The sequence below is a fragment of the Ascaphus truei genome, chromosome 5 (genome assembly GCF_040206685.1).
Source record: "Ascaphus truei isolate aAscTru1 chromosome 5, aAscTru1.hap1, whole genome shotgun sequence".
NCBI classification, from domain to species: domain Eukaryota; kingdom Metazoa; phylum Chordata; class Amphibia; order Anura; family Ascaphidae; genus Ascaphus; species Ascaphus truei.
In genome coordinates, this window is record NC_134487.1 from 238,807,715 (window position 1) to 238,824,158 (window position 16,444).

A 16,444-nucleotide genomic window follows, 5' to 3' on the forward strand; every position below is an offset into this window, starting at 1 on the left:
GATTTCCACCTCCCCAGTTCCTTGATCTGCGTGATAGGCAGTCCCCGCTCGGAGGCTACCGTTGACACTCCAATCCGAAATGAGTGGGTCCCAAAATGGGTGGCATCTATATATCTAGGATCTAGATATATATCTAGGATTGAGCTATTTGCCCCTTCTCACTGCAGTAGAGAAACAGCCCAGTTGGACGTCAGAGGCGCTTCATTTCCTCTGAGAGCCGCATACCCCAAAACTGCATGGGCTCCTCCGTAACGGTAGTTGTTACAGGAAGGTGGTTTAGAGGATGAGTACTGGAAGAACCAACAGGATTTGTTGATCCCGCCTCTGCTCTTGTTGCTTCTCTAGGATGTGGATGTCCTAGGAGTTGCAAAGTGCAATCAGTCCATCTCGGTCTGCTGAGATGTCTCTGCAGGTAAGTTAATCTTTGAGCTTCTCAGAGAGACCTTGCCGAAAGGTTGCTTTCAGGGCTCCTTCATTCCAGTCAGTATCCACAGCCAATATCTGGAATTCGACTGCGTAGCGGCCTACTGGGCAATTCCCTTGTTGAATTCGCATAAGGGTGGATTCGGCAGTAATTACCTGATCTGGATTGTCGAATACCCTTCAGAAAGCCTGGATGAAGGCTGCAGCCATGAAGGAGGGGTGAACTCCTCTCGTATAAAGGTGACTCCCATGCCAGAGCTTCACCAGCCAGGAGAGCTATGATAAACGCCACCCAAGAGTGATGAGAACTGAAAGAGGATGGTTGCAATTCAAAGTGGATATGGCATTGATTCAGGAACCCCCTGCAGCCAGAGGGGGAGCCAGCATAATGTTCACTGTTGGGGATAGTTGGCTCCTTGAGAACCACCAGGATAGGTGCCACTTGCTGGGCCAGAGGAATGGGTGCTGAAGAGGAATCAGCCGGGGATGCACAGAGAAAATGGGTTGCAAGGGTTTGCAAGATGGAGACGATGGAAGCCAATGCAGTATCCAACATGGCCAGGTAGGTGGAGTGCCTACCCAGGAGTTGGCCCTGGAGGGACACGGCCTTCTCCACCTATGTGGGTTCCATTGCATGGCCTGTGTATTGTGTTACGATCGTGTACAGTATGTTGCTATGTCCAGGGGACAGATCCGCTAAGCAGAAGTCCATACCTAGGATTTGAATCCTGAAGCAATAGAATAGTAGGGTACGGTTCAGGGGTCAGGGCTGGAGAGAGGCAGAATGGTTGAGGTCACAGTTCCGAGGTCAGGGCTGGAGAAAAGTAGGGGTGAGGTAGTCTGGCAGCAGGCAAGGGTCTAAGGCAGCCAAGACGAGACTTCCAGCAGGAGACTAGACGAGTACCTTGCACACGCAAGGAGGACAGGAGAATGTAAGCCTTATAAAAGGCAGATGAGAGCAATCGGCTCAGGAAGAGGCTGACTTCCTGCCTCGCAGGCCATGTTGGTAGAGTCATGGAAAGTCAGAAGGCATCCATGTTGGAGATCCTCATACTCACCAAGTGTGTGAGCATTAGTCACATTCTCTCTGACCTACTCTATATCACAGAGCTATACTATGTTGTAGTTTATTCCCTCTATTTTATGGACTTGGGAGTCACTGTGTGCCTTAACATCGACTCACAGAATATTATGTATCCAGTCTTGTCACTTTTGTGTGTGTTCCACTGTTTATTTTATGCTTTGCTCCACACTTATCTTATATGCACAATGGCTCTGATTATACTTGATGCTCCATTTTTGCATCTAGGTGGCCATTCTCTCTATCCAGCTGGGGCTGCGCAATATGCTTCTGGTTCTTTACCCATGGACTATAGTGCTGACAGTTGACAAAGCGCCGTCTTTCTCGCATTCTGATTGTTTACTGACATAGCATTCCCTACAGGTGGGTTTTGTCTGCTTATTTATTACACTTTACACTTTATGCTGTGTTTGGTAACTCTGATGATGGTCCCAAAAAAAGGTGTGATTACTATAAAGTCCTTTCTGCATGGTAACTGAACTAAGTGGTGGAGGATCGTTTTGAAAACAACATATTTCCGTCTGCATGGTTCGTAAAGAATTGGTAAATATTAATTTTTGGAAAAATCTTCTAAAGTACCTGATCAAGGATCACAATTCTATGCTAATCAGGATAGAACTGAATGATGGTGTCCTCTTGAGTTTGCAACTAGGATAGATTGTGAGTCGTGGAGGTCTGTTTGCATTGAAAGTTGGTGTTTTAGGCTAGAAAATTTTGTCCCAACAGGCTAGGAAATGGCAGGGAAAAATAAAGAATTAACTGATGACTTGCCGATGAAAGGTATAGCCTTGATGATAATAGGGTGTGACCTCACACTGCCACCCACACAGTTTCTGCCTTACAAAACAAGTTGGATGAGTGAATTAAAGTTTCACAGGCTATGAAAGACAGCGGAAACTGTTCAGAAGAGGAATCAGAATAGAAAATCTTGCAATAAATTGAGAGCAGCGGCAGATTTCAAATTCCGCAGCCCGTAGGCACAGCTGTTGCGGCCACCTCCTTACCTGCCACTTCCCCCCCCTCCTCCTTCTGAACCGCAGCATCAAATGACATTGCATGGCATCATGTTGCCATGGTAACACAGCGTTATTTGACGCTGTGAGGCCCCAGAGCGCAAAAAAGGTATATGAGGGTGGACATTTTTGCCGCCCCAAAATGTTGCCGCCCTAAGCACGGGTCTAACCGGCCTAATGGGAAATCCGCTACTGATTGCGAGGTACTAAAAGAGGAAATTATGTTTTTCACCTATAGGTCTTAATGAGGACCTCAACTTTGGGTGCTTTTTGTGAATTTACCAGAAATAGAGACTGCTGTTTAAACATAATTTATTCAGATCATTACCGACTAGAAATAACATGATTATGTGTGTTGGTATGTTTTCTGGTTCCTGCTGCCTTCCATATAGTTGCAGATTACAATAGTACAATGGTGTGATGGTGAGGGGTACCCAGGCCAATAGTAAAGGTATTATGCCCGGCTGGGTGCCCCTGAGCCATATTGGGGAGTTTGACGTGTCAGCTCTGCAACCCAGTTATGGCATGTGCATTGTATTTCAATAAAGATGTATGTGTGTCTTTCACTGTTCCAGGAGTGCTAACCAGCTGAGATTCATAGGGCATGAATTTCAGGGATGATGTTACGGTAAAATGTTGTCAGGGTACGTTTGGGTAGAAGGTTGCCAGACTTGCTGGTTACCCCAAAACATGTACTCAGGAATCCTACCATATTCCTGGGGACATGAAGACACAGACCACCGGACAAAATCTTCCCTGGAAAGCAGTTTGCAGCTAATTGCCAGATCTCCCTGCTTCAGCAAAGACCAGAACAGTAAGACCGGGCAGGGGGAAATCACATTCCAGGGTCCCTCGGTATATGCCCAAACCCCCAGAACTCAGTATAGGGGTTCTGTGACTTTCCCACCAGGTATAAGGTGGCTGGAAAAAAAAAATTAAACTCAGCGCTTGAGGAATAAAAGCGGCTGTGTGCTAACTTTAGTTAGAAAGCTCCTAGCGCGCTGAAACTTGCAGTGCACGTAGTTCAGTGAGAAACGTGAAAAACACCTATAGCGCAATTTTTATAAGTCCCCCTCAAATAGTGTATCAAACATGTTAGGCACATTTGGGCTTTCATTCAGACCACCGGGGACCGGGAATTACTCATTAGTTATAGCCCCCACTTATATGCTTCTAGTGACTCACTCAATGAGTGAAATATGCACAGCTCCGGACTTCTAAGACATCCAGCTGGCTTGGTGCCCTGTCTGTAAAAGCCCAGAGTTGAAAGGGTTCAGTGTCCCCAAGGTGTTAGTTGGAGAGGGGATCCTCAAGTACCCACATCCTAGTGTAAAGTCCAGGCAGTTTGGCAAATGGTGGCCAGCCCAGACTTAATGTCGCCAGAGAGAGGGGCTGGATCTCACATGCTAAGGAGCAAAGTTGCTAAGTTGGCGCATGCTCTTAGCAGAATGAGAAGCCCCATCTGCCAGGTTTCCAAAGTATTGGCAACTCCAGGATAGGTGGGAAAACTTATTCCCACGGAGAGATTGGCTGCACTAGTTAGAGATAGGGATTTAAACTCTATAAGAATCCGTGCAGCCCCTCGAGAATCAAATTCACAGTTCCAGCTAATGAAACATCTAAGATTTCGTAAGATACCAAGATTCCAGGTGCCATTACAGCAGTGGCAGAATGAACGAAGCAGCTCCGTAGGGGTACACAGCAGTTGCAGGTAGCGCTGCTGACCGCGGACCGTTTCAAGCCATTTTGCGAGCAACTCCCACTCCTGGGAAATTGCTCCTAGAGACTCTGTTTTTCAAGATTTCGTTTTGGGAATATTTTTTTTTGTTTGGCCCTGTCCCAGTAAGTGTATTTTGAGTGTAATTGTGTAACATTGTGTGTATGTCAATTCGTGAAATAAATGACAATTTATTTTAACTCCCTGCTTTGCTCAATCATATGATGCCGGGTATAAATGTGTTAAAAGTGCTGGTCTCCCGTGACAATGTTTTTCACCTACAGTATAGGTCTTAATGAGGACCTCAACTTCGGATGCTTTTTGTGAATTTACCAGAAATAGAGACTGCTGTTTAACATCATTTATTCAGATCATTACGAACTAGAAATAACATTATTATGTGTGTTGGTATGCTTTCTGTTTCCTGCTGCCCTCCATATTGTTGCAGATTACAATAGTACAATGGCACCACGTATTAGTAAAATAATATCAATATTTAATATCAGGTCACTTCACAAAAACACAATAATTAAATAATAAATCACAATAAAAAAACATATAACATATACAAAAAATAATAATACATTGTTACTCCCACAAAGAGGATACGAAACCAATATTCGTTTCTGTGAAGCACAATAAACCACAAATTTAAATAAAAAAATAGTAAACTAACAACCACTTAAGGAGTTCTAAGACACATCAATTTAAAATCCCAATGATGTGAACGAGTACTGACCATAAGCAGCAGCGGGTGCTCTGTGTGGACGCAAATTGTCCGGACTGCACGAACACGAGGCAAACAATTATCCCTGCTGGCGCTTCCTAGTCGTCACGTTCCAGCCAATGGGTAACTGCGCAGGGCTGCCTCTCGTGACCTCTATGCGTTTCACAACAATGTGCTTCATCTGGAGGTCACAATAGAGGCAGCTCATGCACATTAAAGCTGCAGTTCAGTCAATATCCTGCATGTGTGGTTTTTTTAATAAATCAGTTCTGTAGTAAGAAAAAATACTTTTAGCATTTCTGTTTTAAAAAAAACAACTTTGAAAGACCAATTTTCTTGTATTCTATTTTAACAACCATTTGCTAAGGCACTGCCCCTTCATGTCCTGTCACAAGCCCTGGCACACCCCTTTGTCATCCCTGCTCTCCCTCTAGCACATGTCAGTGCAGGAGTGCTCATAAATATTCATGAGCTTCCGCTGAGTGACAGAAGCAGAAGAAAAACATATGCCAGCTCTAATGATGTCACCAAATTTCGCCGATCAATACATGGAGAACGAATTGACCTGCAGCTATGCAGTTCTTTAGGTAATTAGAGATTGCCCACATGAAACTATTGAAGTAAAAAAATAAATAAAAAAATAAAAAAGACTAAACTGAAGCTTTAAGTATCAACTGCAGCAAATGGAATCAGACTCCCAATCGGCTCTTACAATAACAAAGGAGTGTACTAATGCATGATGTGACAGTGCAGTGAAATATACTAACCAATAAATATACCTTATCCTACACACTAAAGTAATATTAATACTAAGATACTAAGTAATCAATCTAAATACAGCATTGAATTACACACTAGATCATTTATATTGTGTTTAAATGGAAGGAATAATAGAAGCACCCAGTTAGGTCAAATGTACTGTGAAGAACAAATATTAGAGGATATTGAGGTTGATTTACCCTCTAGAGTTTTGTCTCTCACTAGACTCCTGGAACAGGAGATGAGGGCATGGTGGGACATGACAACGCTAGAGGTGTATATTAAAACAAAAAGAGTACCACGTGGATTAAGAATCATTAAAAATTCCACATATGGTATAAATAAACAAACTTGACTATAAAAAAATTAATGACATGATAAATAACACATACAGATTAGTCAAGAATACACTAAATAATAAGAACCAACCCCGAAGGGGTTTAATGAGGTATCGAATTAACACCATTTCTAAGATAGAATACAGTGCCATAACTGATATTTAATATCTTAGAAATAGTGTTAACTCAATTAACTCATTAAACCCCTTTGGGGTTGTGTTACAGGGTACATGCATCCACACGTGGGTTTCTTGCAAAGGCTTATTTATTGAGCCTTAAAAAATACAGCACACAAAAATAAAACAGCTTCTTTTCAGCATATAAAACAGAAAATAAGTCCTGAGCGGGGCTTGGCCCTTTCCCCAACAAGGGCTGTTTAGATTCCAGCGTAACAGTACAGCAAACCATTCATCAAAAATGTATATTGAAGACAGACCTTATAGCAGTAATCCTACTTCAGCTTTTCAGTACTCTCTCTGGTTCAGATAGGCTGCATGTGTGTGCAGCCTGGGGGTTTTAAAACTCCTTGATGAGGCAGCTGGGATCTGACTAATTAACCAGACCTCCCAGCTGAAAGTTAACCTCGTCACTGCTGCACTGCAGACCTAAACATAGGTCTGCCAGGCATAGGGCTGGTGACGTTCATGCACCCTGTCACAGGTTGGTTCTTATTATTTGACCAATCTGTGTTATTTATCATGTCATTGATTTTTTTATACTCAAGTTTGTTTCCACTATTAAGTGTATTCTTTATTAATCTGTATGTGCTATTAGCAACATTTGCACAAACACTATATATTTATTATTATTTCATTTGCATATATTTATTATGCTTTAGCACATCTTTCTTTATTAGGCACTGCAATAAGTTTCAATATAGCGTCGCATCACGCGACATTATCTATAATATGTTTTAATATATATTCTCTTTTACCACTGGGCACTTTCATTATAGCGTCACATTATGCGACATTGTTTGTATTTATATGTATTGGTTTTGACTACTATGCATTTCTATATGCGTTATTGTAGCATCGCGTTCAGCGACAGTGTGTATCTCAGCTGATTTCATTGGTGATCAGGAGTACTTAATGCGCATGTGCTGCCTCAGTCGTGACCTCATGACGAAGCATTGTTTGCGAAACCGGTAGGGGTCACGAGAGATAGCTCTGCGCACTCTCTCTTTGGCTGGAAAGACATTCCAGGAAGTGTTTGCAGAGAGGTCTTTCTGCCATGTGTTCGCGTGTCCGGACAGCTTTGCGTCCACACTGAGCCCCTGCTGCCACTTCTTGCGGACAGTTTTGTTCCCCTCAATTGGGTTTTTCTCTAGAAGTTATTAGGCACCCTTAGTTGATGTTATTTTAACTCATCTAGTTATTAGTTTGTGTACTTCACTGTAGTCATGTATTGGTTTAGCATTCATGGGGTGTGATTTACCATACATGGTATATGTTTTATATGTGTTTTTTGTCTTGTACATTTCATTTAGTGATTTTTGTATTTTGTGGTCACAGTGACCTTTATTAAATATTGTGATATATATATACATTTTACTAATATGTGGTGCACTTGTTTGTGTTTTGTTCTTAGTCGAAAATATCACCAAAATAGAGATGTTGGTCAGGATAAAGGAAAGTTTATGAAACATGATAATAAAGATAAAAGTCATGATGAAAAGTGGACCTTAGTGGGACTGGGAAACATGAGGATAAGAAAGATTATAAAAGGAGAGAAGAACAAACAAAGAAGAAAGATTTTCAAAAATACTCTCTAAAAAAAGAGTTATTTTGAACTACCTTTGGCCAATAGATTTCATCAGTTGGAAGAGGCACACAGATAGTGATAATGATTTGGGTCATTTTTTTTTCCAAAAGTAGAAATCAAGAAGCAAAGAAAAATAAGTTGGAATTTGGACAACTCACCCTCAACACTAAGGCTATTATTACCTCAGTCAATGAAAAGATCTTCTTCAGAAGTGGTAAGCGAGGGGGGAGAAAGCCCACCAACAAAGAAAGGTACCCAGAGTCACAGACATTAATATCCCATGGGATTTTCAACTTGTCATATTTGAACACTTACACCATTATTTGAGGTGCTAAAAAAAAGGTTCTATCATTTGCTCCAAAAAATGATCCGAAAGGTTTTGATTTATATATAGACCTGCAAAAATGTGTGAGGAAACTTACATTACATAGACACTTCAATACACTGGCGACACACTTTATTCGAGCTCGGCTAGTCCCTTAATTCGGGTATACCCGGGTGTATTGAGGTTTGTGACTGTTTTCTGCCCGAGTGCATTGAGGTATTTTCCAGGCAGGGATTGAAGCATTTTATTCCCACTGGCTGCAATACTTCACAGTATATATATATATACTGCATTACAATTCATGAATTTATGCCATCTGGTAGACACGCGAAGCATTGCAGCCTATTAAATCCTAATCATTATCATTTAACAGATCAGCCGCCCGTCAGCCAGGCATGAACCCAGGCTGGGAAGGCAAATGCAACGGGGCTTGTCAGAGGTGAGGAGCGGCGCATTCCAGGTATCTGCCAGGTACATACTGGGTATTTGCTCGATTAAAGTGTGTCGGTGCAGTAGCTCTGATAAAGAGGGTAAAATCTCTGATCAAGTTAACACTGCCGAAAACCTAGCAGGAGTTGCTCTTACGGATCCTATTCAAGATCTAGAGGACATTTTGAGGGAAAGTGCTCCTGACTTGGTTAATGTGAGTAGCTACCTTCATAGTGGTTATAAACCTAAGTCAGTATTTTTTCCCTATTTTGCTAGAGGTCAATATATTGAGCTATTTGGTAAGCTAGTTGAACAAGAATTGAAGCATTTGTGAACGCCAAGAAAACTCCCTTCTCATATTCCAATTTAAATTCCAGTGAATTACAAAGTATTAAAAAGTTGCAAAGTTATCCCAATGTTGTGGTACGATCTGCAGACAAAGGGGGAGGATTAGTCCTCCTAAATCTAGTGGATTATCAGAAAGAGGCGGAAAGAATTCTTTCAGATGAAATTTCGTATAAAAGGTTACAGAGACCCTACTAAGGCCTTTAATATCTTGTTGAAACAGCATTTGGAAGAGGAATTTTGACCAAAGCAGAGTTTGAGTTCTTGTTCATCCCAGCTCCCACTGTCCCTATTTTTTATTATATACCAAACTTCACAAATCCCTCACTATACCCCCAGGGCGTCTTATTATTTTTGGGATTAATTCCATTACTTCTACTTTATCTTTATACCTGGATTTTTATTTACAGCCTTTGGTCACATCACTCCCTTCCCACTTAAAAGATACTACTATGGTGCTGCAAATTTTGAGTGAGTTCGCTTAGAGTGAGGGATATTGATTGGTTACTTTGGACGTGCAGGCACTGTACACCAGTATCTCTCACGCCAAGGGAGTGACGGCTATTCAACACTTTTTGATGGTTCATCATAAATTACCTCCTACACAAATTGAGTTTATTTTAACTCACAATTATTTTATATTTGATTCTGTATACTTTTTGCAAATTTTGGGTACAGCAATGGAGACAACTTTTGCTCCATCATTTGCGAACTTATATATGGGACAATGGGAGTCTGCTTTTGTGGTCGGTGTGCCTCCTCAGCAGCTGTCACTCTGGTGACACACTGCATGGCGTTCAGCTCCTCATACTGCTCTGTAGGGACACACTGGGTATTCAGCCGTTCCTGTAGCACTTGTACTTTGTGAGAAGCCTGGAAACTTTCCTTCTGTAGCACTTGCCGTATCTCCTCAGCATCCGCCTTTTTCAACTTGGCCTCCTGCAGACTTACACGTAGCTCTTGCAACTGGCTCCACAGTTTTTGCTCTACTTGGGTGTGCTGCTCCAGGGAGACATGTTCTTTATGCAGCCTTCTTTCTGCACTCTCCAGTGCTTCCTGCACTTCAACATTTTCCTGGGCCAATTGTTCCATCACTTTTTCTGCTTGGTGAAGCTTCTTTCCTTCACAAGCCTGGTCAGACAAATCTGAATTTTTTTCTTTCAGACTTATTCTCTCTCTTTATAGTCTCTAAATTACTCAGGGCATTCTCATAGGTTTCCTTCAATATACACAGCTCTGTGTTGCAAGCGTGAACTTCTTTCTGAGAGACTTCCAGCTCTCTACGGCAATTCCGAATCTCTTGCAGAGCCTCCCCATATTCCTGCTTCAGATTAGCAATTAGTCCGTCAGACTTTTTCTGCTTTTAATCCATGGTAGCAATTGAGGTGTTGGCCTTTTCCAGACTTGTCGTCACCTCCTCCAACTCACTCTGTAAGAGACTCTCTGTTTTCTTCAAAGTCTCATGCTCACGTATAGCTGGGAGTATACACCTCTGTAAAGCTGCGGTCCCAGCCAATGCCACAGCGCACGGCTTGGCGTTCGCTGTGCGTGTAAGCACCGCCCCTCAATGGGGCTGGGCCCAGTAGTCACCTTCACACTGAAGGTGCAGCCGCGCCGTACTGCAAGGTTTTTTCAACTCAATGAAATTGAGTTCAAACCTTGCGACAGAGGCGTGGCCACGCCCCCACCGGCGGTTCACCCAATGAGGGTGAACCAGCCGCGTGACGTGATGGCCACGCCCCCGCAAATCCCCGACCACGCCCCCTCCCGTCGCAAGCTTCCCTCTCTCCTGGAGACCGCAGATCGCGGTTAGCGCTGTGCACGTGCCGCCCCCCCCGCCGGGCGCGTGTGTCACAGACATGACTGGGACCGCAGCCTAAGTCGGCGTTCGCTTCTCATTCCTTATTCAATTGCTCCCACAGGACTTCATAATCATTGCGGGCAGTTTGGAGTGCAGAAACTAAGGCCTCCTTATTCTGAACCAAGGATTCAGCTTTCCTCCTTTTTCTTTGCCGCCGGTCGCGTGACAATTTCACCCGTCACTCTGGTCTGCAGCACATCTCGGCGCCTTGCTGACGCATGTTGTCTTTATATCGCACGCTCAAGTGGTTCGGTCACTTCCTCTGTGTCTTGAGAAATACTTTTCTTTTTCTTCTTCTTTCTCTTTGCTTTATTAGTTCCAGAGATATCAGGGGTACCGGGCACACCCTCACTTATCAGCTTCCACATCTTCCTTGCGCTCACAACGCGTTACTTGCTCTTGCAGCTGTGGGAGACAATATTCATCATGCTGCTCCTGTTATCAGTGTTTAGATTTTAGAATTTGGGGACACGCTTCTCCCATGTGACCTGGTTCACGACAGGCCCAGCGTACTGAATCCTTTAGAAAGTCACCTGGTTTCATTCTAGCCGGCACGGCTCCGAATTCCTGGTCACTGACTCCAAGGTCATGGGGTCCTGCGCTCTGGATGCTGGTCACTTTTGCAGCTTTTATCTGCAGGTACGGCTCTCTTCCTGGGGCCACAAATGAGTTGTCATCATCATCCTCATTGTATGGCCTGAAGAGACACTGTTTTGTATGATTATGTACATTGCAAAAATGGACATTTGACGGCGGCAATTTAAAAAAAAACGTTTTTTTTCTCTTTTTCTCTTTCACACCCGGCAGGGCAAACACGTCACTCAGTACTTTAATTTAGACAGTACAGCGATCCTTTCATACCCGACAGGGCAAATTTACATTCAGCACTTGCTAAAGTAGCTGCAATTTCACTTGCTTCAACAAAAAAAAAAAATATTTGTTTTTCTGCCTGGGTTCATGACCTTAACACATCTTTATCTACTGACCCTCAGAGGTGTAGCATCCCATTGCTGACACCACCTGTGGCAGAATGGCCTCGCAGCAGGGTCAGTAAAATGCTTAGGCATAGGATTAAGCTGAACCGGGTTGGTTTATTAACCAGCAGACAAATTAACATAATGGGTACTGTCCCTTTAAATCATAAAGCATAAAATAAAGACCTATTCCTGTTTAGGGAAACTAACTCAACTTTATCCAGGAGTCCCTTTCTAACAGGGCAGCCAGCTAATCTGGTTCTCCACCCAAAACATGTGCTCCAAATACAAAATGTAATTGTTCAAAAAAAGGTTGGACATCTTTTTAGATGGGAAAGGTATAAAGGGATATACCAAATAAGTATACATGGGAAGGATATTGATCCAGGGATTAATCCGATTGCCAATTCTTGGAGTCAGGAAGGAATTAATTTTTCCCCTTAATGGGGTTTTTTGTTTGCCTTCCTCTGGATCAATAAGTATAGATATAGGATAAAGTATCTGTTGTCTAAATTTAGCATAGGTTGAACTTGATGAACGGAAGTCTTTTTTCAACCTCATCTACTATGTAACTATGTAACTATGTAACTAAGGTCTTGTATGGATTGCAGCTCCAACAGTAAACAGGAATGCTGGTCCCGGGGAGCAGGCTGTGTCCAGCTTGTAGCAGTCTTTATCCTGGGTTGGGGTCCCAGCAGCAGAGCTCCTCGTAGGGCTGGGGGACCAGACCAACAGCCAGGGGATAACACCCTTCTGGGGAAAAACAAGCTCTGTTTGTGTAGGCTACTTCCTGCCTTTTAAACTCTCAGTCTCTCAGGAGTTCTTCCTGCTTAATTAGCTGCAGGTGCAAGCCTTTTCAGTAGGCGTTTAACAGCTTGTATTCTGGAAGCACACATATGCTCCTTACTCCAGCATACTGAATTAGTGACTGTCACTATCAGGGCCATCTTAACAGCATTATAGGCCCCCGGGCAAAGCAGTGCACCGGGCCCTGCCTACACAACCACTCACAGGAATAACAATGTAAATTATCGATAAAATAAACTAATATTTATTGGTACCTCCAGACATGCAATGCAGACATGCCAACTCTCTGCTACAAGTCGTAATTTTTCTCCTTCTACCGAGTTAGCGGGAGATTTGAATGTTGAGGCGGGTGATCGGAAAATTATTGTTCAACTCTGGTCTGTGCATAGATTAGCATGGGGCCCCTATGCTCGTGGGGCCCCCGGGCAACTCCCAGCGTGCCCTTGCGTTAAGACGGCACTGGTCACTATATATACAGTTAGGTCCGGAAACAATTGGACACTGATACAATTTTCATAATTTTGGCTCTGTACGCCACCACGATGGATTTGAAATGAAACAACCGAGATGCAATAGAAGTGCAGACTTTCAGCTTTCATTCAAGGGGTTGAACAAAAATATCGTATGAAACATTTAAGAATTGCAACCATTTTTATACACAATCCCCTTATTTCAGGGGCACAAATGTAATTGGACAAATTAACACAATCATAAATAAAATGTTCATTTTTAATACTTTGTCGAATCCTTTGCTGGCAATGACTGCTTGAAGTCTGGAAGGCATGGACATCACCAAACGCTGGCTTTCCACCTTTGTGATGCTTTGCCAGGCCTTTACTACAGCTGTCTTCAGTTGTTGTTTGTTCGTGGGTCTTTCTGCCTTAAGTTTTGTCTTCAGCAAGTGAAATGCATGCTCGATCGGGTTGAGATCAGGTGATTGACTCGGCCATTGTAGAATATTCCACTTCTTTGCCTTAAAAAACTCCTGGGTTGCTTTCGCACTATGTTTTGGGTCATTGTCCATCTGTAAAGTGAAGCGCCATCCAATCAACTTCGCTGAATTTGGCTGAATCTGAGCAGACAATATATCCCTATACACTTCAGAATTCATCCGGCTGCTTCTGCCACATCATCAATAAACACTAGTGACCCAGTGCCATTGTAAGCCATGCATGCCCATGCCATCACACTGCCTCCACCGTGTTTTACCGATGAGGTGGTATGCTTCGGATCATGAGCCGTTCCAAGCCTTCTCCATTCTTTTTTCTTCCCTTCATTCTGGTACATGTTGATCTTAGTTTCATCTGTCCAAAGAATGCTGTTCCAGAACTGGGCTGGCTTTTTTAGATATTGTTTGGCAAAGTCTAATCTGTCCTTTCTATTCTTGAGACTTATGAATGGTTTGCACCTTGTGGTGAACCCTCTGTATTTGCTCTCGTGAAGTCTTCTCTTTATGGTAGACTTGGATAATGATATGCCTACCTCCTGGAGAGTGTTCTTCACTTGGCTGGATGTTGTGAAGGGATTTTTCTTTACCATGGAAAGGATCCTACGATCATCCATCACTGTTGTCTTCCGTGGACGTCCAGGCCTTTCTGTGTTGCAGAGCTCAACAGTGCGTTCTTTTTTTCTCAGAATGTACCAAACTGTTGATTTGGCCACTCCTAATGTTCCTGCTTTCTCTCTGATAGATTTTCTTTTTTTTTTCAGCCTAAAGATGCTATGTTTCACTTGCATTGAGAGCTCCTTTGACCGCATGTTGTGGGTTCACAGCAACAGCTTCCAAATGCGAATGCCACACCTGGAATCAACTCCAGACCTTTTACCTGCTTAATTGATGATGAAATAACGAAGGAATAGCCCACACCTGTCCATGAAACAGCTTTTCAATTACTTTTGGTCCCTTGAAAAAGGGGGGGGGGGGCTACATATTAAAGAGATGTAATTCCTAAACCCTTCCTCCAATTTGGATGTGAATACCCTCAAATTAAAGCTGATAGACTGCATTTTAAGCCAATATTCATTCTTTAACTGTAACTTGAATTTATTTTGGTACACAGCCTAAATAACAAAACTTGTATCAGTGTCCAATTAGTTCGGACCTAACTGTGTGTGTATATATATATATATATATATATATATATATATATATATATATATATATACAGTGTTCGACAATCCTATACATTTACTCGCCCGGGGCGGGTGGATTTAACCCCCAGGCGAGTAACTATTGGCCCAAGCAGCACACGTGTTTTGTTTTTTAAATTTTCCCTGCTCGCGCTGAAATTTCCCTGTTCGCGCTGGCTGAAAAAAAAAAAAAAACTCCCCCTACCTGACAGATGATTGGCGCGCTCCCAGGCTTTGTGGGCGCGCGGCCAGGCTCTATATGAGCCAGCCCCCAACGAGCGGCCATTTTTTTCCCATGGAGGATGGAGGACACAGTAAGTATTATCTGTGCCTTCCTCCACCTCCCTCCCCTCTCCGGTGCTCCTGCTGCCCGCAGTTATGGTGATGGGAGCGGGGGATGCCCTCTCATGTCCCCGTTCCCCCCCCCCCCTGCTTCCCCCCTGGTCCCGTGTCAGAGAGCGCGGCGGGTGATGGGAGCGGGGGATGCCCCCTCATGTCCCTGTCCCCCCCCCCCCCGCTTAACCCCCGGTCCCGTGTCAGAGAGCGCAGCGGGTGATGGGAGCGGGGGATGCCCCCTCATGTCCCCGTTCCCTCCCCCCCCCGCTTCCCCCCCGGTCCCGTGTCAGAGAGCGCGCGGTGATGTGAGCGGGTGATGGGAGCGGGGGATGCCACCTCATGTCCCCGCTTTCCCCCCCCCTGCTTCCCCCCAGTCCCGTGTCAGAGAGCGCGCCGGGTGATGGGAGCGGGGGATGCCCCCTCATGTCCCCGCTTCCCCCCGGTCCCGCGTCAGAGAGCGCGTCAGGTGATGGGAGCGGGGGATGCCCCCTCATGTCCCCGCTTCCGTCCCCGCTTCTCCCCGGTCCCGCGTCAGAGAGCGCGCCGGGTGATGGGAGCAGGGGATGCCCCCTCATGTCCCCGCTTCCCCCCGGTCCCGCGTCAGAGAGCGCGCCGGGTGATGGGAGCGGGGGATGCCCCCTCATGTCCCCGCTTCCCCCCGGTCCCGCGTCAGAGAGCGCGTCAGGTGATGGGAGCGGGGGATGCCCCCTCATGTCCCCGCTTCCGTCCCCGCTTCTCCCCGGTCCCGCGTCAGAGAGCGCGCCGGGTGATGGGAGCAGGGGATGCCCCCTCATGTCCCCGCTTCCCCCCGGTCCCGCGTCAGAGAGCGCGCCGGGTGATGGGAGCGGGGGATGCCCCCTCATGTCCCCGCTTCCCCCCGGTCCCGCGTCAGAGACCGCGCCGGGTGATGGGAGCGGGGGAAGCCCCCTCATGTGGGAGCGGAGCAGGAGATGGGCGGGGGAGCATGGTGGTGCTGGTCGCGGCCTGTGTGTGTGTATATAGGTGTGTATATATATGTGTGTGTGTGTGTGTGTGTGTATATATGTGTGTGGGAGTATGTGTATGTATCTGGGAGTGTGTGTATGTATGTGGGAGTGTGTGTATGTATGTGGGAGTGTGTGTATGTATGTGAGAGTGTGTGTATGTATGTGGGAGTGTGTGTATGTATGTGGGAGTGTGTGTATGTATGTGGGAGTGTGTGTGTGTGTGTGTGTGTGTGTGTGTGTGTGTGTGTGTGTGTGTGTGTGTGTGTGTGTATGTATATATATAGGAGAATGTGTATGTGTGTATGGGAGTATGTGTGACACCAGAGGTACCTCCCCCCCCCCCAATCAGTCAGTCACCCCTGCCCCGGTCAATCAGTCGCCCCGGTCAGTCAGTCACCCCTGCCCCGGTCAGTCAGTCACCCCTGCCCC

At 44.9% G+C, this 16,444-nt stretch overlaps 1 protein-coding gene across 1 annotated transcript in view; it reads right to left on the reverse strand.

Annotated features, from left to right (window-relative positions):
* The window catches only part of LOC142495814 (uncharacterized), a 203,860-nt gene that overhangs the window by 69,545 nt on the left and 117,871 nt on the right, over positions 1-16,444 (reverse strand). The window lies entirely within an intron of this gene.